Source organism: Myotis nattereri (assembly GCF_964212035.1).
Source record: "Myotis nattereri genome assembly, chromosome: 1".
Classification (NCBI taxonomy): Eukaryota; Metazoa; Chordata; class Mammalia; order Chiroptera; family Vespertilionidae; genus Myotis; species Myotis nattereri.
Window position 1 is genome coordinate 7,401,721 of NC_138075.1, and position 25,549 is coordinate 7,427,269.

The 25,549-nt window shown below is 48.6% G+C and overlaps 1 long non-coding RNA gene across 1 annotated transcript in view; it reads left to right on the plus strand.

Moving 5' to 3' along the window:
* Positions 1 to 25,549, plus strand: part of LOC308524592 — a 58,255-nt gene that overhangs the window by 25,025 nt on the left and 7,681 nt on the right. Inside the window, exon 2 of the long non-coding RNA XR_013996416.1 lies at positions 24,244 to 24,345. This is a non-coding gene — a long non-coding RNA (uncharacterized lncRNA). The remainder of the gene's footprint in view (positions 1 to 24,243; positions 24,346 to 25,549) is intronic.

Genomic DNA, 25,549 nt, shown 5'->3' on the forward strand with positions numbered 1-25,549 from the left:
TCTTTCTCTACACGCAATCGTGCTCCTGCCTCAGGACCTTTGCACGGGCAGATCCGTCTGTCTTAAGACTCTTTCCTGAGATAGTCACATGGCTCGCTGTCTCTCTTCCTTCAGGCCTCTCCTTAAACTCCACGTGCCCAGCAAGGCCTGTCCTGAAAACTTGTATGGGATACAGATTGGCGATGCCCACCCCGCCCACCCGCTCTCCGCCGATGTGTCTCTCTTCAAAGCATTTACCACCACCTGGCATTTTAATGCTTTTTGGTTTATGGTTTATTCTCTACCTCCCCGACTAGAATGCAAATTCATGAGGGTAGGTTTTTCCCTTCTGTTTTGTTCACGGATGTGTCCCCTGCTTCTGGGACAGCATTTGGCACACAGTAGGTGCTCAGTAAATGTTTGGGGACAGCAGGTAGAGAACAGCCAGCCCTTCCTGTTGCCTAAGAGGAAGGTATGCTTACCCCCAGGTCACAGGTGAGAAGACCGAGGCAGGGGTTAGCTTGAAACCCACTGCGTCCAACCGGGAAGCCCATATGTGCAGCCACCACGTCCCCGCCATGGGACAGGCACGCCACCCACCCGGGACCCTTGGTTTCCTTGAGTGGGGGTCTATGTCGAAGGCCTTGGGGCTCCACAGGCTCCAGGCCCAAAGAGGACTGACCGCAGCCCGTATGAGGGGGGCGGCTGCCAGCGGGTATGGGACAAGCATGCCCTCTGCCTGGCACATGCCCCACTGGGCAGACGAGAGGAGGGGTGGGGGTGTGGCCAGCGGCAGGACTCAAAGTCTAGGCTGGGTTTCCTGAGGCTTCTTGTGAAGCACCTTAAGCGTCCTCATCCCTGACTGCCCGCCCTGGCCACTTCCATCTTCTCGTGCTGCCCAGCGCGAGGAGCAGCACCAGGGACCGAGGCTGCAGAAGTCCACTGCCCGACCCGGAGGGTTCCCAGGAGCCTGGGCCAGAGCAGCCTGTGGATGGACAAGTCCAGGCCCAGCGGGTGTGTGTCTGCTGTGTTTGGGGGCCTGCTGCCTGATATCCAACTCCCCTGTGCTAACCGGACCTGCCCTCCCCAGGCTGGGCCCACACACCGCCCCCCAGGCCCGCCTCCCTGAGCCTGACGGGAGGCAGGGCACCCCTCTTCTCACCTGTTTCCTCGAACCTGCACCGTGCCCTGGGCACACCTCTCTGCCTGCTGGGCCGCAGCCTCAGCCACGGTCTCTACCCTAATGCTGGCCCTGCCCTGCTCTGACTAGCCTCCTCCTACTGGTATATAAAAGAGCAATTGATTTTTGTATATTAACCTTGAAATAAATGCTTATTAGTTCTAGGAGGTGGTTTTGTTTTTTTTTGTCAGTTCTTTTGGATCCTTTACATGGACAATCATTTCATCTGTGAAAAAGACAATTATTTCTTCTTTCCCAATCAGTATACCTTTTATTTCACTTTCTTTTCTTCTTGCATTAGCTAGAATTTCCAGATTGAGGTTGGAAAAGGGTGCTGAGAAGGAACCTCCGTGCCTTGTCTTTTATCTTATTGGGAAAGCTTATAGTTTCTCACCATTCAGGGTGATGTTAGCGGTAGTTTTTTTTGCAGATGATTTTTAGCAAGTTGAGAAAGTTTCCATCTCTTTTTAATTTACTGAGAGTTTTTATCATGAGTGGATTTGGGATTTTTGCCAAATACCTTTTCGGCATCTATTGCTATGATCATGATTATGTAAAGCCCGCTGATGCGATGAGTTGCATTAATTGATTTCCAAATGTTGAACACGCTTTGCATACCTGGAATAAATCCCGCTTGGTTGTGGTTTATTATTCTTTTTATCCATTGTTGGGTTTGATTTGCTGCAATGTTGTGGAAGACTTTCGCATCTATGTCCATGTGAGCTATTGGCCTATGGTTTTCTTTTCTTGTAATGTGTTTGTCTGGCTTTGGAGTTAGAAGTATTCCCTGAAAGAGGCTTCAGAGACGTGGTATAATTTCTTCCTTAGATGTTTGGTAGAATTTGGGTGTGGTGCTTTCTTTTTTGGAAGGTTAGTAAGTATTGATTTAATTTCTTTAATAGAGACAGGCCTTTTAAGACTGTCTGCTGCTTCTTTTGTGAGTTTTGTGAGATTGTGTCTTTCAAGGAGGTGGTCCATTTCATATAAGATATCAAATTTGTGGGTATGGAGCTGTTCAGAGAATTCCTTTATTATGTCCAAGGGAACTGTAGTGATGTCCCCTCTTTCCTTCTAATATTAGTAAATTGAGTCCTCTCTTTTTCCTTAGACTGCTAGAGGCTTATTGATTTGATGAATCTTTCCAAAGAATCAGCTTTTGATTTTGCTGATTTTCTCTATTGGTTTCCTGGTTTCAATCCCTTGATTTCTGCTATAGTTATTATTTCTTTTCTTCTGCTTCCTTTAGATTTCCTTTGATCTTCTCTTTGGCTAGTTTTCTAAGGTGGAAGTTTAGACCATTTTAATTATTTTATTATTTTTTAAAATAGAATTTATTGGGGTGACACTGGTTAACAAAATTATACAGATTTCAGGTGCACAGTTCTACAACACAGTTCTGTATTGCGTGTTTACCACCCCCAATCAAGCCTTCATCCAGCTCCATTTATCACCAGGTAATTGATTTCAGATCTTCCCTCTTCTCTAATATGTGCCCTTGATGCTATACGTTTCCCTCCGAGTACTGCTTTTGCTGTATCGCACAAATTTTGCTAAGTTTATGTATTCCTTCTCACTTACTTAGTGCAAAGTATTTGTAAATTTCTCTTTTGACCCATGTGTTACTTAAAAGTGTGTTGTTTACTCTCCAAGTGTTTCGGGATTCCCTAGTATTCTTTTTTTTAAAATTGATTGTGGTTTGAGAGCAGACATTACATGATTCTATTCTTTTTTTAAAAAAATATATTTATATTGATTTCAGAGAGAAAGGGAGAGGGAGCGAGAGAGATAGAAGCATCAATGATGAGAGAGAACCATTGATTGGTTGTGGGACTGAACCCACAACCCAGGCATGTGCCCTTGACTGGAATCAAACCCAGGACTTTTCAGTCCATAGGCTGACGCTCTATCCACTGAGCCAAACCAGCTAGGGCCATTCTATTCTTTAAAATATATTAAGGTATGTCTTCTGCCCAGCATGTGGGTCTACCTTGGTGAATGTTCCATGTGAGCTTGAGAATAGTGTGTAATCTGCTGTTGTTGGATTGAGTAGTCTACAGGGTGTCAGTTTTATCCGGCGATTGACCTACGTCCTTGCTGATTTGCTGCCTTCTGGATCTGTCCATTTCTGATCGAGGGGTGTTGAAGGCTTCAGCTATGCTAGTGGGTGAATCTATTTCTCTTTAAAGTTCTATTAGTTTTGCCTCTGTTGTTAGGCGCAAACACGTGAAGGATTGTTTTGTTTTCTTGGAGAATTGATTCCTTTATTGTTATGAAATGCCCTTCTTTATCCCTGATAACATCCTTTCCTTTGAAATCTGCTTTGTCAGGAATTAACAGCTACTCCCGCTTTTTTTGGGTTAGTCTATTTTTCTCCATCCAGTTACTTTTGTGCCATTCTATTTAAAGTGGTTTCTTTTAGACAGCATATAGTTGGCCCTTGTGTTTTGATCCACTCTACCAATCTCTGTCTTTTAATTGGTGGATTTAGACTCATGACATTCAAAGTGATTATTTTTTTAAAATATATTTTTATTGATTTCACAGAGGAAGGGAGAGGAAGAGAGAGATGGAAACATCAATGATGAGAGAGAATCATTGATCAGCAGCCTCCTGCATGCTCCCAACTGGGGATGGAGCCCACAACCCTGGCATGTGCCCTGACCGGGAATCGAACCATGACCTCCTGGTTCATAAGTCGATGCTCAACTATGCCAGCTGGGTTCAAAGTGATTACTGGTGTTAATATTAGTTGGATTAATATTGACCACATTTGTTACTATTTTATTTTATTTTTAAATATGTTTTATTGATTTTTTACAGAGAGGAAGGGAGAAGGATAGAGAGTTAAGAAACATCGGTGGGAGAGAAACATCGATCAGCTGCCTTCTGCACACCTCCCACTGGGGATGTGCCCGCAACCAAGGTACATGCCCTTGACTGGAATCGAACCTGGGACCTTTCAGTCCGCAGGCTGACGCTCTATCCACTGAGTCACACCGGTTAGGGCTTGTTACTATTTTATACTTGTTGTGATTGTTCTTTGTTTCTATTTTTGTCTTCCACTCTTTTTCTGTCTTTTGTGGGATTTTTTTTTATTACTAGGAACAACTGTTAAGTACTTGATATTTGGTGATTTATGTAGTAAAGTAACTGTTCTCTTCTCCCCCAGCCTTACTCAGTTAAAACTAGCAAATAAAATCATATAAATTTAAGGGATACAACATGATGATTTGATATATTGTGACCTGATTACCACTATAAAGTTAGTTAACACATCCATCACCTCCCACAGTTACCTGTGTGTGTGGTGAGAACTTCTAAGATTTACTATTGCAGCGACTTTCAAGTATACAATACAGTACTGTTGACTACAGTCACCAGGTTGGACAGTTGGACCGTCAGAACGTATTCATCTTATACCTGAAAGTATATCCTCTTTGACAAACATTTCCCCATTTCCTTCACACCACAGCCCCTGACAATTACAGTTTAACTCTGCTTCTATGATTTGAGCTTTTTAAGATCCACATATAAGTGAGGTCATATAGTACATGTCCTTCTCTGTCTGACTTATTTCACTCAGCATAATGCCCTCAAAGTCTATCCATGTTGTTGCATATATTGTCTTTTGTGGTTTTTAACTGAGCATTTTATACAATTCAGTTTTTCCCCCCTTTTTAGCAGATCAGCTATATTTATTTTTTAGTGGTTGCCCTACGGTTTGCAATCTACATTTATAGTGAATCCAAGTCTGCTTTCAAATAACATTTATACCACTTCATAGGTAGTGCAAGTACCTTATAATAACAAAATGATCCAAATTCCTTCCTCTGATCTTTTGCATTATTGCTGTCATTCATTTTGCTTACATAGAAGCGGACATATACATATATAACGCACATACATAACGTATATACATTAGCATACATGATCAGATACATTGTTGGTATTATTATTTTGAATTATTATCTATAATTAAAAATAGATCAAATAAGAATAAGAAAAACAAAAGGTTTTATTTTACCTTCACCCATTCTTTCTCACTTTAGGTTGCCCTATGTTTCTGACCTATATTATTTTCCTTCTCTCTAAAGACTTTCTTTTAACATTTCTTGAAGTTGGGTCTACTAGCAACCCATTCCCTCAATTTCTGTTTGTCGGAGAAAGTCCATATTTCTCCTTCACTTTTGAAGAATAGGTTCACAGGGTACAGAATTCTAGATTTATGGGGGTTTTCTCTCAGCACGTTCACATCTCACCCCACTGTTTTTCTGTTTGCATGGCTTCCGAGAAGCTGGATGTAATGATTATGTTCGCTTTTCTAAAGATAATGTGCTTTCTTTCCTCTGGCTTCTTCCATGGTGTTTTCTTTATCATTTTTAAAAAAATCTTTATTATTGAGAGTATTACAGATGTTCCTCCTTTTTCCCCCTTTGTCCCCACCACCTGGTTCCTGCCCCACCCCAGGCCTTTGCCACCCTATTGTCTGTGTCCATAGGCAATGCATATATGCATATAAGATCTATGTTTAATCTCTTCCCACCCCCACCCCCTTCCCTCTGAGAATCATCAGTCTGTTCCATTTTCATGCCCCTGATTCTATTTTATTCACCAGTTTATTCTGTTCATCAGATTTTTATTCATTTGATTTTTAGATTCAATTGTTGATAGATATGTATTTGTTGCTATTTTGTTGTTCATATTTTTTATCTTCTTCTTTTTCTTCTTCAAGAATACCCTTCAACATTTCATATAATATTGATTTTGTGGTGATGAACTCCTTTACCTTTTTCCTGTCTGTGAAGCTCTTTATCTGACCTTCAATTCAAAATGATAACTTCGCTGGCTAGAGTAATCTTGGTTGTAGGTCCTTGCTATTCATCACTTTGAATATTTCTTGCCACTCCCTTCTGATCTGCATAGTTTCTGTTGAGAAATCAGCTGATAGTCATATGGGCACTCCCTTGTAGGTAACTAACTGCTTTTCTCTTGCTGCTTTTAAGATTCTCTCTTTGTTTTTAGCCCTTGGCATTTTAATTATGATGTGTCTTGGTGTGGTCCTCTTTAGGTTCCTCTTGTTTGGGACTCTCTGAGCTTTGGCACTTGTAAGTCTATTTCTTTCACCAGGTAGGGGAGGTTTTCTGTCCTTATTTCTTCAACTAGGTTTTCAATATCTTGCTCTCTCTCTTCTTCTAGCACCCCCATAATGCGAATGTTGGTGCGCTTGAAGTTGTCCCAGAAGCTCCTTACACTATCTTCATATTTTTGGACTCATTTCTTTTTGTTCTCCTGGTTGAGTGTTTCTTGCTTCCTCATATTTCAAATCATTGATTTGATTCTCAGAATCCTCAACTCTACTGTTGAATCCCTGTATATTATTCTTCATTTCAGTCAGTGATGCTTAATTTTTCAGTGGTCCTTTTCCACTTTTTTCGCATTCTCACTAATTTCCTTCAAAGTCTCACTAAGTCCCTTGGAAGTTTCTAGAAGATTCTTGAGTAACCTTATAACCATGGTTTTGAACTCTATATTCAGTAGCTTGCTTTCTTGCATTTCTTTCATTTGTGACATGTTTCTTTGTCTCTGCATTTTGGCTGCTTCCCTGTGTTTATGTCTATGTATTGGGTAGAGCTGCTAAGTCTCCTTGAGTTGATAGAGTGGCCTTGTGTAGTAGGTGTTCTATAGGACCCAGTGGCTCAGCCCCCCCAGTCACCTGAGGTAGACACTCTAGGTGCACCCCTTTGTGGGCTGTGAGCACAGTCTTGTTGTAGTTGAGACTTGATTGCTGTTGGTGTCACTGGGAGGAATTGACATCCAGGCCAATTGGCTGTGAGGACCAGCTATGACTACAGTGGGAGAGCTGCTGTGCAGGAGACACCCCTCTGGCACAGGACTTGCTTCAGTGGGGCTTTGGTGCTCACTGAGTCTGCCCCTTGAGTGTGATGCTTATGGATATGGTTGTAATCTGGTGTGGTCTGAAACTGACCACTGGGTACACTGGCTCTTGGGTCTCCAGGAAGGCGCAAAGTCAGTCACTGCCTGGGGCCACCTAACAGAAGCTACAGAGATATCTGCCAATTCCTCCTCTTTGTATGGGGTTTGGAAGTGCCCAAGTGAGGCCCAGCTGTGAAGTAAGGCAGGCTGGTGCTGGTGCTGGGTCTTGGGCCTTTTATTGATAGGTTTGGGGCTCCAAGACCCAGCTGTAGCTTGTTTGACAGATTTTAGCCTGAGCAAGGACAGGCCATTCATATGCAAAAGCCATTGTACACAGCTTGGGTGGGGTTGTAAATTGGATGAGGTGGGGTCTTAGGGAATCACCAGGGTGGAGCAAACAGAAATGGCTGCTAGTCAGCCCTGCCACTGGGAAGGTCCCAGCATAGGAACAATGACCCCTGCGAGCACCTCCATCTGGAGGAAGCTGCCCTGAGTTCCTGCCCCGATGCCAAACAATCTGGTTCCTCCTCATATGTGACTGTGTCCCTCAGATCCTCACCCTGGCACTAGAGTTCAGAGGATGTGGGACTTTGTACGTTCAGTTCATGGTGCCAGCCTTTCAAGAGGAATAGCTGCATCTCCAGCAGCCTCTGTGTCACTGAGGCCCAATCCGCACTGGTTTTTACAGCCTGTAGTTCTTACTGCCCGTAGGGACTTCTTTTCCCAGCTCTGCAACCCTGGGCTGGGCTTCGGGTGTGGGGCAGGGATCCCTTGCTCCTCATCAGCGGCCTCTACAGAGACAATCTCCCTCCTGATTAAAAAAGCGGCCCACGTGCATGCCAGACCAGCCCGTTTTGCGCCTCCACACCTCCTACCAGTCTCAGTGTGCTCTCTTCTTTATTTCTCTAATTGTAGGACTACTCAGCCAGCTTTGGATGATGGTTGTTCTGTATTTTAGTTATAATTTTGATGTGATTGTGGTAGGCGGAAAGTATAGGCCTTTACCTATACTACCATCTTGGTTCCTCCCCATTTACCCCTCTAGGCTGGCTGTGTCCAAACCCACCCTACTGTCTGTGTCCATGGGTTATGTATATATGCATACAAGTTCTTTGGTTGATCACTTCCCACCTATCCACCCGCCCCTTGCCTTCCCTCTGAGATTCCACAGTCTGTTCTATGCTTCTGTGTCTCTGGATCTATTTTGTTCATCAATTTATTTTGTTCATTAGATTCCACATATGAGTGAGATCATATACTTGTCTTTCTCTGAATGACTTATTTCACTTTGCATAAGACTCTCCATGTCTCTCCAAGATCCTTCTTTTTTACTGCTGCTTGTATTCCATGGTATAAATGTACCACAGCTTTTTAAAAATTATTTATTTTTTATTTCAGAGGGGAAGGGAGAGGGAGATAGAAACATCAGTGAGGAGAGAGAATCATTGATCAACTGCCTCCTGCACACTCCCCCGCCACACACACAATGGGGATTGAGCCCGCAACCCTGGCATGTGCCTGACTGGGACCTCCTGGTTCATAGATCGAGGCTCAAGCACTGAGCCATGTTGGCCACAGCTTTTTTTATCCACTCATCTACTGAGGGGCACTTAGACTGTTTCCAGATCTTAGCTATTGTAAATTGTGCTGCTATGAAAATAGGGGTGCATCATTCTTTTTGATTGGCATTTTGGATCTCTTAGGATATATTCCTAAAAAGGGATCGCTGGGTCAAATGGCAGTAGCATATTTAACTTTTTGAGGAAACCCCAAAATATTTTCCATAATAGCTGCACCAGTCTGCATTCCCACCAGCAATGTATGAGGGTTCCCTTTTCTTCATATCCTTGCCAGCACTTGTCATTCATTGATTTGTTGATGGTAGCATTCTGACAGGTGTGAGGTGATACTGCATTGTCATTTTAATTTGCATCTCTCTGATGATAAGTGACTTTGAGCATTTTTTTCATATGTCTCTTGACCATCTGTAGGTACACTTTGGAGAAGTATATAAGTCCTATATAAGTCCTTTGCCCATTTTTTAATTGGATTGTTTGTCTTCCTTTTAAGTTGCATGAGTTCCTTATACAGTATATTTTGGATATTAATCCTTCATCAGATGTATCATTGCCAAATATGTCCTCCCAGAGAGTGAGCTCCCTTTTCGTTTTGATGATAGGTTTTATGTGTGTGTGTGTTTTGTTTGTTTGTTTGTTTGCTGTGCAGAAGCTTTTTATTTTGATGTAGTCCCATTTGTTTATTTTCTCCTTAGTTTCCTTTGCCCTCAGAAATGTATCTGTAAACATATTGCTATGAGAGATGTCTGAGATTTTGCTGCCTATGGTTTCTTCTAGGATTTTTATGGCTTCATGACTTACATTTAAGTCTTTTATCCATTTTGAGTTTATTCTTGTGTAGGGTGTAAGTTGATGGTCTAGTTTCATTTTTTTGCATGTATCTGTCCAGTCTTCCTTACACCATTTATTGAATAGACTGGCTTGACTCCATTGTATGTTCTTGCCTCCTTTGTCAAATATTAATTGAATATAATGGCTTGGGTCGATTTATGGGTTCCATTGATCCATATGCCTGTTCTTGTGCCAGTACCAGGCTGTTTTGATTATGGTGGCTTTGTAGTATATCTTGATATCTGGTATTGTGATTCCTCCAACTTTGTTCTTCTTTCTCAAGATTACTGCAGATATTCGGGGTCTTTTTTGGTTCCATATAAATTTTTGGAGTATTTGTTCTAGATCTGTGCAATATGCTGTTGGTATTTTAATGGGGATTGCATTGAATCTGTAGATTGCCTTGGATAGTATGGACATTTTGATGATGTTAATTCTACCAATCCATGAATATGGTATAGTCTTCCACTTGTTTATATCTTCCACCATCTCTTTTTTCAACGTTCTGTAGTTTTCTGAGTACAAGTCTTTTACCTCCATGGTTAAGTTTATTCCTAAGTATCTTATTTTGTTGTTGTTGTTGCAATGGTAAATGGGATTGTTTATTTAGTTTCTCTTTCTGATAATTCATTATTGGCATATAAAAAAGCCATCAATTATTGGGTGTTGATTTTGTATCCTGTTACATTACCAAATTCATTAATTAAATCTAGTAGTTTTTTGGTGGAGTCTTTAGGGTTTTCTATGTACAGTATCATGTCATCTGTGACTAATGAGAGTTTTACTTCCTCCTTTCTGACTTGGATTCCTTTTATTTTTTCTTCTTGTCTGATTGCTGTGACTAGGACTTTCAGTACTGTGCTGAATAAGAGTGGTGAAAGCGGACATCCCTGTCTTGTTCCTGTTCTTAGGGGAAACACTTATTTTTTTGCCCATTGAGTATGATGTTCACTGCAGTTTGTCATATATGGTCTTTATCATGTTGAGACATGCTCTCTCTTTTCCACTTGGCTGAGAGTTTTTATCAAAGGTGGGTGCTGGATTTTGTCGAATGCTTTTTCTGCATCTATTGATATGATCATGTGATTTTTGTCTCTCAATTTGTTTATGTGATCTATTGCATTTATTGATTTGTGAATATTATACCAGCCTTGCATCCCTGGAATAAATCCCACTTGGTCATGGTGTATGATCTTTTTATTTATTTTTTTAAAATATATATTATGGATTTTTTACAGAGAGGAAGGGAGAGGGATAGAGAGTCAGAAACATCGATGAGAGAGAAACATCGATCAGCTGCCTCCTACACACCCCCCACTGGGTATGTGCCCGCAACCAAGGTACATGCCCTGGACCGGAATCGAACCTGGGGCCCTTCAGTCCGCAGGCCGACGCTCTATCCACTGAGCCAAACCAGTCAGGGCGATGATCTTTTTAATATATTGCTGGATCTGATTTGCTAATATTTTGTTGAGGATTTTAGCATCTATGTTCATCAGGGACATTGGCTTGTAATTCTCTTTCTTTGTAGTGTCTTTATCAGGTTTTGGAATTAGGATTATGCTGGTCTCATGAAGAGAGCTTGGAAGTGTTCCTTTCTCTTGGAATTTTTGGAATATTTTGAGGAGTATGGGTGTTAGTTCTTCTTTGAATGTTTGGTAAAACTCCCTGTGAAGCCATCCAGACCCAGGCTTTTGTTTGCTGGGAGTTTATTATTATTATTATTATTATTATTACTGCCTTATTACTTCTACTTACTCTGGCCTATTCAGGTTTTCTGATTCTTCCTGATTGAGTTTTGAGGGTTGTACTTTTCTAGGAATTAATCCATTTCACCCACATTATCCAGTTTGTTGGCATATAGTTGTTCATAGTATTTTCTTACAATCCTTCGTATTTCTATAGTGTCAGTTGTTACTTCTCTGCTTTCGTTTCTGATTTTATTTGGATCCTGTTTGTTTATTGATTAGTCTGGCTAACTGTTCATCAATCTTGCCTATCTTCAAAGAACTAGCTCTTAGTTTCATTGATCTTTTGTTTTTTGATTTTAAAATGTATATATATTTTTTATTGATTTCAGAGAATAAGGGAAAGGGAGAGAGAGATAGAAACATTAATGAGAGAGAATCATTGATCAGCTGCCACTTGCACGCCCCCTGCTGGTTCAAGCCCATAACCCGTGCATGTGCCCTTGACTGTAATCGAACCCTGGACCCTTCAGTCTGCAGGCCAATGCTCTATTCACTAAGCCAAACCAGCTAGGGCTCATTGATCTTTTTTATAGTTTATAGTTTCTTTTTTAGTCTCTATATCACTTATTTCTGCTCTAATCTTTATTATTCCTTTCTACTTATTCTGGGCTTTTCTTGTTGGTCTCTTTCTAATTCTTTAAGATGTAGGGTTAAATAGTTTATTATTAATTTTTCTTTTGAGATAGGCCTGTAGTGCTATGAACTTCCCTCTCAGGACTGCTTTTGCTGTGTCCCAGAGATTTTGGATTGTTGTATGTTCATTTTCATTTGTTTCCAGGAAGTTTTAGATTTCTTTCTTGCTCTCATTGATAACCCATTCATTGTTTTATAACATGCTATTCAGCCTCCATGTGTTTGAATGTTTTTGAGTGTTTTTACTTTAGTTGATTTCTAATTTCATTCCATTGTGATCAGAGAAGATGCTTGATACGATTTAAATCTTCTTGAATTTATAGAGACTTGTTTTGTGTCCTAACATGTGGTCTATCTTTGTGAATGACTCATGTGCACTTGAGAAGAATGTATATTCTGCAGCTTTGGGGTGAAATGTTCTCTAAATGTCAATTAAATCCATCTAATCCAGTGTGTCCTTTAGAGTCACTGTTTCCTTGTTAAGTTTTTGTCTGGAAGACCTATCCAGGGAAGTCAGTGGGGTGTAAAAATCCCCTACTATGACTGTATTGTCGTCAATCTCTCATTAAAGTCCTCTGCAAGTTATATATATATATATGTTTAGGTGCTCCTATATTGGGTGCTCTTTATCTTTGATTTTGTATATTTGAAAATGAAATGCCTAAATGTGTTTTATCCTCACCTGAGCACATATTTTTATTGATTTTTAGAGAGAGAGGAAGGGGGAGATAGGGAGAGAAACATTGATCAGTTGCCTCCCCTACACTCTCCGACTGAGGATGGAACCTGAAACCTAGGTATATGCCCTGACCGGGAATCTAACTGCAACCTTTTTGGTGTACAGGACAACACTTCAACCAACTGAGCCTCCCAGTCAGGGTCTAAGTGTGTTTTTTTTATATATATTTGTCCTGCTTGTTGTTCTCTGAGCTTCCTAGAGCTGTGGTTTGGTGTCTGACATTAATTTGGGGGAAATTTAGTCATTATTGTTTCAAGTATTTTTTCTGCCACTTTCTCTCTTCTCCTTCTGGTGTTCTCATTAATGTAAGCTCCATAGTTGCCATTGTCCTGCAGTTCTTTTTAAAAAAATATATTTTATTGATTTTTTTTTTTACAGAGAGGAAGGGAGTTAGAAACATAGATGAGAGAGAAACATTGATCAGCTACCTCCAGTACACCCCCTATTGGAGATGTGCCTGCAACCAAGGTACATACCCTTGGCCAGAATCGAACCTGGGACCTTTCAGTCCGCAGGCTGACGCTCTATCCACTGAGCGACACCAGTTAGGGCTGTCCTACAGTTCTTAGACACTGTTCCTTTCGCCCCTGGTTCCCTTTGGGGTTTGAGATTCTCTCTCCCTCTCTCTCTCTCTCTATATACACACACACACACACACACACACACACACACACACACACACACACTGAGTGGCCAGATTATTATGACCACCCCATCAGTACTTCGTTGGGCCACCTTTTTCCTTCAATACTGCGGTGATTCTTTTTGACATTGACTCCACGAGATGCTGAAAGGTGATGCGAGGAATCTGACACCATGCCTGATGAATAGCACTGTCCAGTTCTGTGAGATTTGATGGTTGTGAAACCAGCTGCCTGATGGCTCTTTTAACTTCATCCCACAAATGCTCAATTGGATTGAGATCTGGTGATTGTGGGGGCCACCTAAGCAAGGTAAGGTCTCCCTCGTTCTTGAAACCACTCCTGCACAATACGAGCACCGTGGCATGGTGCATTGTCTTGTTGGAAGAAGCCATCTCCATTGGGATACGCCATCGGCATGATAGGATGAACCTGATCAGCAACGATACTTAGGTATGTTGTGCTATTCAGATGTTGTTCCACACGAATTAAAGGGCCCAAATCATGCCAGGAAAACATGCCCCAAACCATAACACTGCCCCCACCAGCTTGAAGGGTTGTACTCATGCATGTGGAGTGCATGCTTTCATGCTGTTTCCACCAAAGTCTCACTCTGCCATCTGCATGATGCAACTGGAAACATGATTCATCGGACCACATGACTTTTTTCCAATGCTCGACTGTCCAATCCTTGTGTTCCTGTGCGAATTGGAGACGTTTTATCTTGGTAACTGCAGCCAGCAAAGGTGTTTGAACAGGCCTTCAGCTAATTTGCCTACAAACGTCAGGTGGTCATAATAATCTGGCCACTCAGAGTATATATATATATATATATATATATTTTCAAGCTCCAAGTTTCTCTCCTCAGCCGTGTCCAGTCTACTAAAAAGCCCATCAGAGGCTGTCTTCATCTGCTATGGTGTTTGATCTCCAGCGTTTCTCTTTGGTCCTGTCTCAGGATTGCTGTCTCCCCGCTTGCGATTCCCATCTGCTCCTGCATGCTGTCTATGTCGTCCATGAAAGCCTCAGCATATTGATCACGGCCGTTTTACATTCCTGGTCCGATAATGCCAACATCCCTGCCGTAGCCGAGTCTGGTTCTGATGTTTGCGTCGTCTCTTCAAACTGTGTTATTTGCCTTTTAGTATTCCCTGCCATTTTTTCTCGGTCGCGGGCATGAGGAACTGCTGTCAGTAGGCCGTCAGTGCTGTGGCAGGGACGTCCCCGGCGGGAAGGGGTCCTATGGCCCCACGAGAAGGTCTCAGTCGTCCCGTGAGCCTGTGCCTGTTGAACTTCACAATGTCTATCGGGCCTTCCCCCTTAAGTGGGCCAGGACGGTGAGAGTGGGCAGGATGGTGAGGTGGGCATTTCCCTTTGCCCTGGGCAGTTAGGTGCTGGTTAACTAGCTTCCCCTGAGAGCAGGACTTGCTGGGAAGAACAGAATGTATTTCCAGATGGCCCTTTTCCCTCCACCCCGGAAGCACTGGGCGGGGTTGAGGGATTTTACTCCAATATTCGCTTGTCAGGAATAGACTGAACCCTGCAGGTAAGCCCCACGGGGGTGTGAGAGCCTCTGGGACTGCCTGCGCCCCTGGGGCTTTAACTCTCAGACCCGTCCACTCCCAGCCACCAGCAATTCGTCAGTTACAGGTCAGGTTTCCCGGCAGGTCCCCGCTCCTGTGAAGTTCGGTTCTCCCTATGCACCTGTCAGTGTCTCCAATTTTGAGGGGGGCGGAGTGCACAGCGACCTTACTTTCCTCGTGGATCTGAGCAGAGTTATTGATTTTCCCGCGTGCTCCGTTTCTTATTAGTTGTTAGAACTAAGTGGCAACTTCCAAGTGTCAGGCTGGAGATTTGAAGGCTGGGGCTCGCTCTTCAATAGCTCACCTGGCCGCTGGGTGGGGGATGGGGTGGCCAAGTGTCGGTGGGCCGAGTGGTGAGGGGCAGTAGTCAGGGGTTTACCCGAGACATTTCCCTGTGTAGGCCTCACCCGTGTGGCTCCATGGCGCTTTGCCCGGCTCTGCCATGTTCCTGGAATTCTCTGGGGGCTCCAGGGACCTTCATTGCCGCCCCCCTTCCCCCTGGCTTCCAGCTCCCTCTTCCCATCAGGTGGGAAGTTCCCGGTCTCCGTGGTTGCCACCCCTCCCAAAGCCACAATCCTCAAGGCGAAGCCACAATCCTCAAGGCGAAGCCAAAGGGCAGAAGGGGCAGGTCAGAGAGGAAGGAGGGGGGAAAGGCATCAGGAGACATTTCAGAAATGATGGTCTTCTTATAATGGCGTCAGCCTCTGAAGGCAGAACCTGGGTGTCCCTGCACATCCCTGGGGCCTCGGGCAGAGCCAGCACGGTGCACCTCAGCAAGCACCTCTGGGTGCCCCCGAAGGGCACTGCCTGGACTTCGCCAACGTGCAGAGCGCAAACGGAAAGGCTCCCTCCCCTTTTGAGCTCGAGCCTGGTCACCCTCCTTCTAGACCAGTGGAGCCCAACGTGGGGCATGGCCCGCAGGGGGGCAATTTGATTTTTAAGGGGGGCAATTCGAGACTATTCACAGTGAATTTTTTGCATTTCTTATGGTTCTAGGGGCCTCAGATACAGTCTATGAATATATATTGTGACAGATTTATGCGTTACAGTTCTCTATTTTATGTCTTGAAACTTCGCTATTTTTTCATACCACTTCATGTTATTATTTTTTAACAATTTCTTAGTGATTTCTTCCTCAGTACTTCAACTGTCCTTTCGTTCTTTTATTTTTCTCTTTCATGGATGCCATGTTCTTTGAAAGCTTGTTTAGACCAAGTTCATGGCCTTTTAGGTTTCCTCTACGTCAGTGACGGCGAACCTTCTGAGCTCGGCGTGTCAGCATTTTGAAAAACCCTCACTTAACTCTGGTGCCGTGTCACATATAGACATTTTTTGATATTTGCAACCGTAGTAAAACACAAACTTATATTTTTGATATTTATTTTATATATTTAAATGCCATTTAACAAAGAAAAATCAACCAAAAAAATGAGTTCGCGTGTCACCTCTGACACGCGTGTCATAGGTTCGCCATCACTGCTCTACGTGAATAGAAGTTCACTTTTTAAAGAATAAGAATTCTATGTCACTGGGGGGCATCGGGATTGTAGAGATGCTTAGGTGGGGCGTGGCCAAAGAAAGGTTGGGAACCACTGGTCTAGAGGCTTCTGCCCCCGAGAGCCTGCAGGGGCTTCCCCGGTAAGAAGCCGGGTGTGGACCTACCCACTCGTGTGCCTTCTCCGGCGCTCAGCCCAGTGGCATCGGTGCCCGCGTGATGGCCGTCTCCATCCCTGTCTGCGCTCAGTGTCAGCAGGACTCTGGTCCCACGAAGGCACGCAGCCAACTTCTGTTGATGAACGGAATGAATGTTAAGCAAACGGTAAAGTCAGAGCATGGCTCACGCCGGACTGTGGACTGCGGGGAGGACCCCGAGGTGGCCGCCTGCCCGGCCCTGGGGCTCCCCCCGTTCACCACCCGCTGCCGTGAGGACTCGGGAGCAGGTGGGCGCCTGGCTGAGGGCGCTGGCCGGCTTCGCCCCAGACTCTGAATCTCGACGACGGGAGCCACTGATGGGCGAGGAGGAGATGCGATCCAGCAGGCAGGCGGGAGCAGGCGTGGAGGGCCTCCAGGAGGGGACCCGGCCACGCTGGCGGGGGAAGCTGTCAGACCCGTGTCCTGTCGGTGTGGTGTCTGCAGCAGCAGCGCCCACAAGGCTGTGGCCACGCGCCGACTCGCTGATTCGTGAGGATGAGTGCGGTGCTGGGCTGGGGGCAGCACAGGGAGCCTTTCTAGGGGAGTCACTCCGGGAAGGGGGGGTCTGGAGCCTCGTCCGTGGGTGTCCCTGGGGTACAGAGTGGACCGAGCAGCCGAGCCCATCACTCCAGGGCGAGGGAGCTGGCGTTGCTGGCTGAGGCTGACCCGCAGGACCGCGCTGAGCTGGGTGGGCTCTGATGGCGGAGGAGCTGCAGGTGCAGGGCCCCAGGTGCGGGCAGTTGGGATGTTAGGTCAGGTGCTCAGACGGCGAGGCCCGGGGATGTGGGAGGGGCGGCGGCAGCACCGGCCGCTCCCCACCTGAGAGTAGAGGGCTCCCACTCCCTGGCAGGGCCCGGGTACCCCTTGGTCCCTCTGAGCAGTGTGTGGGGGTCAGATGCACCTGGAAGAAGCGCCTTGGGCAGCCCTCTGACCTGCCTGCATCCCGGAGGCCGGCCGACCCCGGGGAGGGGTGTGGGCCGCCCGTGAGAGAAACCGGGGGAGCTGCGGTCAGGACACCTGCGTGACCTCCAAGTCAGAGACCAGGTAGGTGTGGTCGTTCCCCTGAGGGCCAGGGGGGTGAGCAGTGTCCCCTCAAATGAGGTCCATCTAGCTCAGCGGTTCTCAACCTATGGGTCGCGACCCCTTTGGCGGTCGAACGATCCTTTCACAGGAGTCGCCTAAGACCATCCTGCATATCAGGTATTTACATGACGATTCATAACAGTAGCAACATTACAGTTATGAAGTAGCAACGAAAATAATTTTGTGGTTGGGTCACAACATGAGGAACTGTAATTAAAGGGCCAGCAGGTTGAGCACCACTGCTCTAGAACCTCAGAAAGTGCCCTTCACACACTGGACATAGGGTCTCGGTTTGAGGGTCATGCAGATGTGATGAGGGGACGCTGAGGCCATCCTGGAGCACAGTGGCCCTAAATCCAGCGGCTGGTGTCCCGAAGAGAAGGGGCTCCCAGAGGCGGGGAAGGTATCTCCCCAGACCCGCAGAGGGAGCGGCCTCAGGACACCTGGACCCGGCCTCCGGGCCTGAACGGTTGTGAGAGATGAAGTCCCTGTTGTTTTAAGCCTCCCCATTGTGGTCACCTGTGATGGCAGCCACAGGACACTAACCGGTCCCCAAGGCGCCTCCTCGTCCTTAGCCCCAGGCAGGCCAGGGCACAGACACCCCCTGCTCCCGGACCCCCCGTCACCGGCGATGAGAACAGTGTGCAGAACGCATCAGCGTGACCCTCCATGTTAGGAAAACGAAGCATAGCATTTCCAGGGCGCCCGAGATTAGGGGGAGGGGAGGCCGCCACAGGTGGGGGCCGTGTCAGGCCCCGGAGGGGAGGCGTGCCCACCTGGCCCGCCCCAGCGGTGTCCCTGGGTCCCGGGTCGGCGTCACCCCTGACCTCGGGGGCAGCGCAGAGCCCCAACCCGCGTGCGAGTGTCACCGTGTCAGCGCCCCACATTAATATTTGATGATGTTGGATCGCTTTCTTCTGAGACAGAGAAAAAGAGGCCACTCCACGCGGGTAATAAGATACGCGGGGCTGTGCGGCGAGCTCTCGCTGTCCAGGCCTGAGGAGGTCGATGCTGCCGTGAATAATTCATCCGCCTGCAATGATTTCTCCCGCTCTGCTCCCTGTTGACCCGAGAGAGCTTGGCTCCCCGTCCCCGGCAGTCCAGCCAAGCTCTCGGTCACTCCTGGTCACGCCAACTTGAGTGTGAGGGGCACACGCTCCCCTTTACCGGGTGATCTAGGTCTTGGGCCTCAGTTTCCCCAGCTTCCCCAGCAGAGGAGCTATATTCCCTTCCCCTGGCCCTGGCCCCTGACCCCCTACAGCGGGTGCAGAGAGGCCGGGCAGTATGGCATGGGACCTGGAGTGTGAACCACCCATATGCTGTGTGACCCAGAGCAAATGTCTTGACCTCTCTGGGCCTTGGTCTTGTTCTGTAATATGGAGTCGGGAGCAGTTCCTGCCTGGCCTCACTCCCTGGGTTTTATTTCTGCTACTGTGATTAAACATCTCTGAGTATCTTCCCAGTACAGGGCACAGGTCAGCTGTCCTCCATCTTTTCAACCTTAGCTGGGCCAGATGCTGTGGTCCTCCTGGAGAGGGCAGTATCCCAGTGGGGGCGGTGGAGGGGCAGAGGCCTGAGCAGGGCACAGAGGTCTGCACTGTGAGCGGAGGGCGAGCACCCGAGGAACCAGGGAACCGTGCCTGGGAGGGTCTGAGAGGCTTTCTGGGAAGGCAATGGAGATCCTGGCTGCAGGAATAAAACAGGCAGCAGCTGATAAGGTTAATGACAACGATGATGGTACAAGAAAGGGGTGCGACACCATGTTAAATAGAGAGGAAAACTGCCCTGCGCCCCCTCCGCTCCTCCCTGTACCCCCTCCGTTTCTCCCTGAGCCCCCTCCATTCCTCCGTTCCCCCAGAGGTAACCTTTTCATGCCTTTGATAAAAACCCTCCAGGGCATCTACTGACTTCAAATAACATCCCGCCAGCCCGCAGGGTCACACACCTCTGCCCCTGCCTCTGCTCAGACCTCCCGCCACTTCCTCCTCTTGTCTTGCACCACCTGGTCCTCTTTCTATTGCACAAAAATGCCAAATCGATGCTCACCCCAGGGCCTTTGCAGCGGCCACTTCTGCACCTGGAATGACCTCTCCCTGCCCCCATCTCTCCTGGAGCTTCTCAGTCTCAGAACAAACATCCTCTCCTCGCGGAGGTCCCCCCCCCCCCAACACCCCCAGCGGGCACTCCCCTCTCCCAGCCAAGGCCCTGGTCCTCCTCCGAGTGTGAAATCAGCCTTTGAACCTGCCTCCCAGCACTGACTGCTCTGCTGGGCCCTCATGCATCTGCACCTGGACCTGGGGAGTGTCTGTCTGCCCCGAGGGTGTGAGCTCCCTGGGGCAGAGACCATGGCTCATTTTTTGTTGTTGTTGTTGTTATTTATTGGCTGCTCTGGGGGTGCACGCTGGCCTGCAGCAGCCTCTCAACAAGGACTAGTGCACCAGTGTGAGCGAGAGACTCCGGTCAGGGGACAGAACTCACGTAGTACTTTGAACAAGCAACGTTTACTAGAAAGATTGATGCCAACCAGGGCTTGGAGTAGGGAGAGGCTGGGTGGTAAGAAATGAAGAGAACTTTCAAGATAAAGGATAGGAGATGAGGGAGCAGCCACTACCCTAGGAGCATCCAAGGAAGACTCCCTCCCCCCGCCCCTGGCCCAGGGCCGAGGGCCAGACCTTCTCCGAGAGGGCATGGCTGGGGCCAGTGAATGTGGCTATAAGGCTGCAGCAGCGGAACGTTAGGGTGGCAGAGGAGGCTTTGACGGAGAGATGTCTTGCTGGAGGCCATCGGCTGCAAAACCACAGAGAGCCAAGGGAAGCTGCTGACCCCGGGGTGCTGCTGGCCACCGCTCTCTAGGAGCTGGACTGAGGAGAAGCCACAGTGCAAGGAGCCTGGTGCTCTCCAGCCCATGCAAAAAACCAGGAAGGAAGCCCCTTCCTCCCGCACTGCCTCTCCAGCGCCCCTGCTGGCCAAGCTCGGCATGGTGCCAGGAGGCACAGGAAAGGATGCCTGAAGGGCCCCGCTCAGTGATCCTGCAGCGGGCAATGACGGGCACATGTGCAGCTGAGGGACAATCAGCTGGTAGCCGGCACATTCCACCCCTCTGGGGCTCAGCTCCCAGCTGCACACTTCAGCTCCGATTTAATAGTAGCACGGCGTTATCTTTCCACCTAACAAGATCCAGCCATATACCTTACAAGCGACAAAGCTCCCTACCCGCTCCCTGGAAATCAGGGTACACGTGGCGCCAACAGTCCTCGCGGCGGTCGCTGACGGTGTGAACTGCTCCTCAAACTCAGAGCAGCCCACGGAGAATTGTCTTACCTGCCGGCTACACTGTAAAGCGAACGTCCACCAACTTGTATCTAAAATAAAGATGGGAAGGAGAGAGAAGGAGAAAACAGCTCGCATATACAATGGGGCCTTGACTTACGAGTTTAATTCGTTCTGAGACCGAGCTCATTAAGGAGCTTGTTAAGGAGCTCGTTAACTCAAATTACTCTATCAACTCAATGCAAAAAATCCGCAGAGACAGCTGGTATCTCAAAAAACTCGTTAGTCGGGACACTCGTAAGTCCAGGCCCCACTGTGTAAACAAGCACGCAATCGTAACAGATGCAAACAGGCTGAGCTACTGCAGAACACGGCCTGTCATTCCGTCCTGGGCCGTCACTGCCCTCCGCGGCTTCCTTCTCCAGCTCGCTGCCCTGCTTCCCGTCCCTCAGCCAGGACCCCCGCGGGTCTTGAATCCGTGGGGTGACTCCAGCTTGCCTTCCTGAAGGCTCTGAGTCTTCAATCGCCCTTCAGTTCTTTGGTTGGTATAGTTTTCCATCAGCCATTATTACTGGGCACGAACAGACCAAGGGTGCGTTAGCGAACCCTCTGGACTCCAGCTCTAGTGCTGCTTGTCCCCACTGGGTCCCAGCAGCCCGATTCCCCCTGCAACCAGGATCCGCCACTCTATCCGGAGGAGTCATTTTTTTCAGGTCGGTTCAGGGGTTCCTGTGTGGCCCGGTGGTAAAATCCCCTCCCAGTGAAACCTGGCATGCTCATGCCCGGCCTCCAAGTCAGAGCGGCCACAGAGGTGCCCCAGAGCAGGTGCTCTGTGCTCCAATGGGAGTCTAGATTCCCCGGGGAAGGGAGAGCGCCGGGCCTCCTCGGAGAACACCATCGAGGGCTGGGGGCGCAGGTTTCACGCTGGACCCAGCCTCCCCGGCCCCCCCTCGTCAGCCTTGGCACTCCCGCTCCTCCCCATGCCCGGGCGCCCTGGCCGCCCCCGCCCCTAACTGTGGGGCAGCTGTCAGACTGCTTCCGGCTGGTGGTGAGCAGGCTCCAGGGCTGGTCCCCGTGACCCGGCTGATGACGCTCACACCTTCATGTAATTCCTCGCCTCGGGTGCAGGACGGACCAATGGCATTCTCCCCGCCAGCAGCATAGGACAAAGCCAACGGGATGGCACTTCTGTGATTGGGTTACACAAGACCGGGACTTCCGTCTCGCTCACAGACTCTGTTGCCGCCTTAGCGTGAGGCTTTGATAGAGTGACTGTTCAGGAGGGCCATGAGCTCAGCCTCCAGCCCCCAGCCAGCAGCCGGCGAGTCCCTGAGGCCCTCGGACCCACAGCCTCCAGGGAACTGACTTCCGCCAGCCGCCCCGTGAGCTCCGGAGCGGGCTCTTCCCCGTCCGCCTCCCATGGGACCCCAGGGCTGGCCGGCACCTCGACATTGCCTGTGAGAACACGTGAAGCTGTGGACCCAGCCGAACCACGTCCAGAAGACCGACCCATTGAAACTGAAATAATAAAAAGGTGTTACTTTGAGTCTAAATTTGTGATAATTGGTTCTATAATGAACACAGCCTTACACAAGCTAAGACATGAAATCCAGAATCTCTAGTGAGTGCAGCTCTGCCCATCAGATTGGGTCTGATCTAATGCCACCTCCCTCCCTCCCGGTCTGACACCCCGCAGCCGCCCCCACACGGGCCTGGGTGTCTGCCTGGCCGTTCTTTTGGCCGATAGACTTCCCACGGTCAGAGTGTGCACCTGGCCACCTGGCGTGTCGGGGGGCGGCAGGGAGGGGCTGGGCTGGGTCTCGAGGAGAACAGGCACCCCTTCCGGGGCCCCAGGGGAGTGTGCACAGGGCTTGAGGCAGACTCTTCAGGCACAAGAAGGAGAGCGGCCCCGTCTGGGAGGCTCAGCGCGATGTGGGGGCTCAAGGTTGACCGTCTGGGGGGGGGAGGGTCCCATTCCAAGCCTCAGGATCCTCGTCTTTGCCGATCGATGCCTTTAACGTGCTCCTGAGAAGCGCGTGGAGATTGTGAATTCAATTGTTGTATTATGGCGACCCGCATAATTAAATCTGGTATTTGATTTTCAGCAATATCAGCCTTGCAGCGAAAAGGAATTAGCTCCTTTCAGAGCTGTCTCGGGGCTCGCTGGCGAGCGGAGCTTCACATCTGCGCTTGTCCTCATCTCTTTGTAGGTGCTCGGGGTCCGTGCAGAAGGACCCGGGCTTGCCCAAACCCCGGACTGCGTCACGTCCAGTTCAGCCCCACCGCGGGGCAGTCCACCACGGGTGGCCGTTGGAGCGGCTGGGATGCTATTGCTGCCATATCTGGGTTCCTCACGCCCACTTCCCACCGGCAGGGAGCCCAGAGGCATGGCCAAGTCCACCCCCAAATCCCGCCTGCCACCCGGGACCACTCCTGGTGCCCATTTTGTATCAGTCGGCGTCCAATCCGGAGACAGGCGCGGCAGTGGCGTGAACAGGGGAAGTCTGTGCAGGACTGTGGCCTAGGACAGGAGGTTGGATATGAAGGGTCCCCTGGTAAGAAGTGAGGAGAACGCTGCAGATCGCAGGACTGTGAATGTGAGGAGCAGCCACTGCCCTTGGGGCTGAGACCAAGCCCCCAAGTGGACACCCCACCCTGGGCGGACGGAGATCTGGTATTGCTGGGGGGTGCGCGCTGGAGGAAGTGTTTGGCTGCCCAGTAGGACTGTGGGCACTTGCCTGGTATCTGGTGCCTGAGAAGCTGGGGAGCTGTGGGGGGGGGGGGGGCACGAAGGAAACCCCTTCCTCCCCCACTGTCTCTCCAGAACCCCCCCCCCAGCCCCCGCAAAGCTCAGCGAGGAGCCAGCCAGCCAAGGGGAGACTTGCTCGTTTTCTTGGGGCTCATCTTTGTTCACAAGAAGCCAGCAATAAAGGATGGATTTGGAGCCGAGAGCCAGGCATTCGTACTTGGCAGGGACACAATCTGACAAGGCCCTCTCAGAAAACTGGCACGTGCGCCCTGGCTGTTGTGGCTCAGTTGGTTGGGCATCATCCCGTGCTCCGAAAGGTTGCTGGTTTGATTCCCGGTCAGGGCACATGCCCAGGTTGTGGGCTCCATCCTCGGTAGGGGGCATACAGGAAGCAGCCTATCGATGTTGTGCATGTCTCTCTCTCTCTCCCCCTCTCTCTTCCTCTCTCTCTAAAAATCAGTTTTTAGAAATCTTTAAAAAAAGGACACGGATGTATTTGCTCGGTTATAGCTTTGCCCCTGTGCCCAGTTTTGTTCCCCCATGATGGTTTTTCATACTTCCTCTTGGCTTTCTTTTATGACTTTGAATGATGCTCTTCTAGCTGGCGTCCGGAGCTGGGCTCAGTGGGGTGGAGAGCGTTTTTGCTGGGTGCGGACTGCGCAGGCTCCGTGGAAGGCCGAGGAAAGTGGCTCTGTCCTCCAAGGTAAGTCCTCGAGGTGGGTTCGGGGGGGCTTCTTTAGAAAATGGGGTCCCTCGGGCTCATTGCTTCCGCTCTGGGGATTAAGGTCCCATTCTGAGAGGAGAAGGTCTCTTCACTGTCCTGGTCCACGCTTGAATTTCTGTGTCTTGTGCCGTAGATAGTCTCTTAGCTCCTGTTTGGGTGGAACTGTGTCCCCTCCCCACGCCCCCCCCCCCAATTCATACATTGGTGCACTAGCACCCCACAGCTCAGACTGTGATCTTATTTGGAGACAGTCTTTACAAAGGCGATAAGGCAGATGAAGTCACTAGTGGGCTGTAGTCAAGGTGCCGTGTCCTTATAAGAAGTGGAAATTTGGCCAGGGGATTGTCAAGGGTCGGGGGGGAATAAAAAAAGGACACATATGTAATACCCTTTGTAATACTTAATACATTAAGCAATAAAAAAAAAAAGTGGAAATTTGGGTACAGACACATAGAGGGCGCCACGTGAACATGAGGACAACTGTCCACAGGCTGAGGAGTGTGGCCAGATTCTCTCTCAGCCTCAGAGGGAACCAACCCCACGCCCACCTTGATCTCGAACTTCCAGCCACCAGAACTGAGAGAGAATGCACGTTTGCTGTTTAAGCCCCTCGGTTTGTGGTATTTTGCTATGGCAACCCCAGGAAACGGATACAGCTCCCAAATGCAAACAGGATCAGGACAGCACAGCCGTCCAGTTTGGCCTGTGGATTCGAATTGCTTTTAATCCAGTCTCCCACTTCCCAGCTGTGTGACCTTGAGCAAGTTGCTTAGCCTCTCTGTGCCTCCACTTTCTGGGAGAATATCAGTCACCACACAGTGGGCTTACCTACTTATGTACTTAAACGAGTGATATACTTGGACCACACAGAACAGCATTTGGCATGTGCTGTAGAGGTCCCATCTCACCTGGTCAGGTGGGGGGGGGTCAGGGGAAAGCCAGCAGAAGAAGAGAGCAGGGTGTCCTGAGGGGCCCCGAAGCCAGAGCTCGCTGGGCTGGGTCACAGCCATAGAGGACCCAGGGTGGGTAGGCATGTCTGGCCTCCAGGTCCTTCATATCAGAGACCCTCACCCGCCGACCTCCCATGGCCTTCAGTCATCGCCGAACACAGCCCTGTGGGTGCACAGGAAGATGATGGGGTCCTGATGGATGGAGAAACTGAGGCCCAGGGAGAAATGATCTC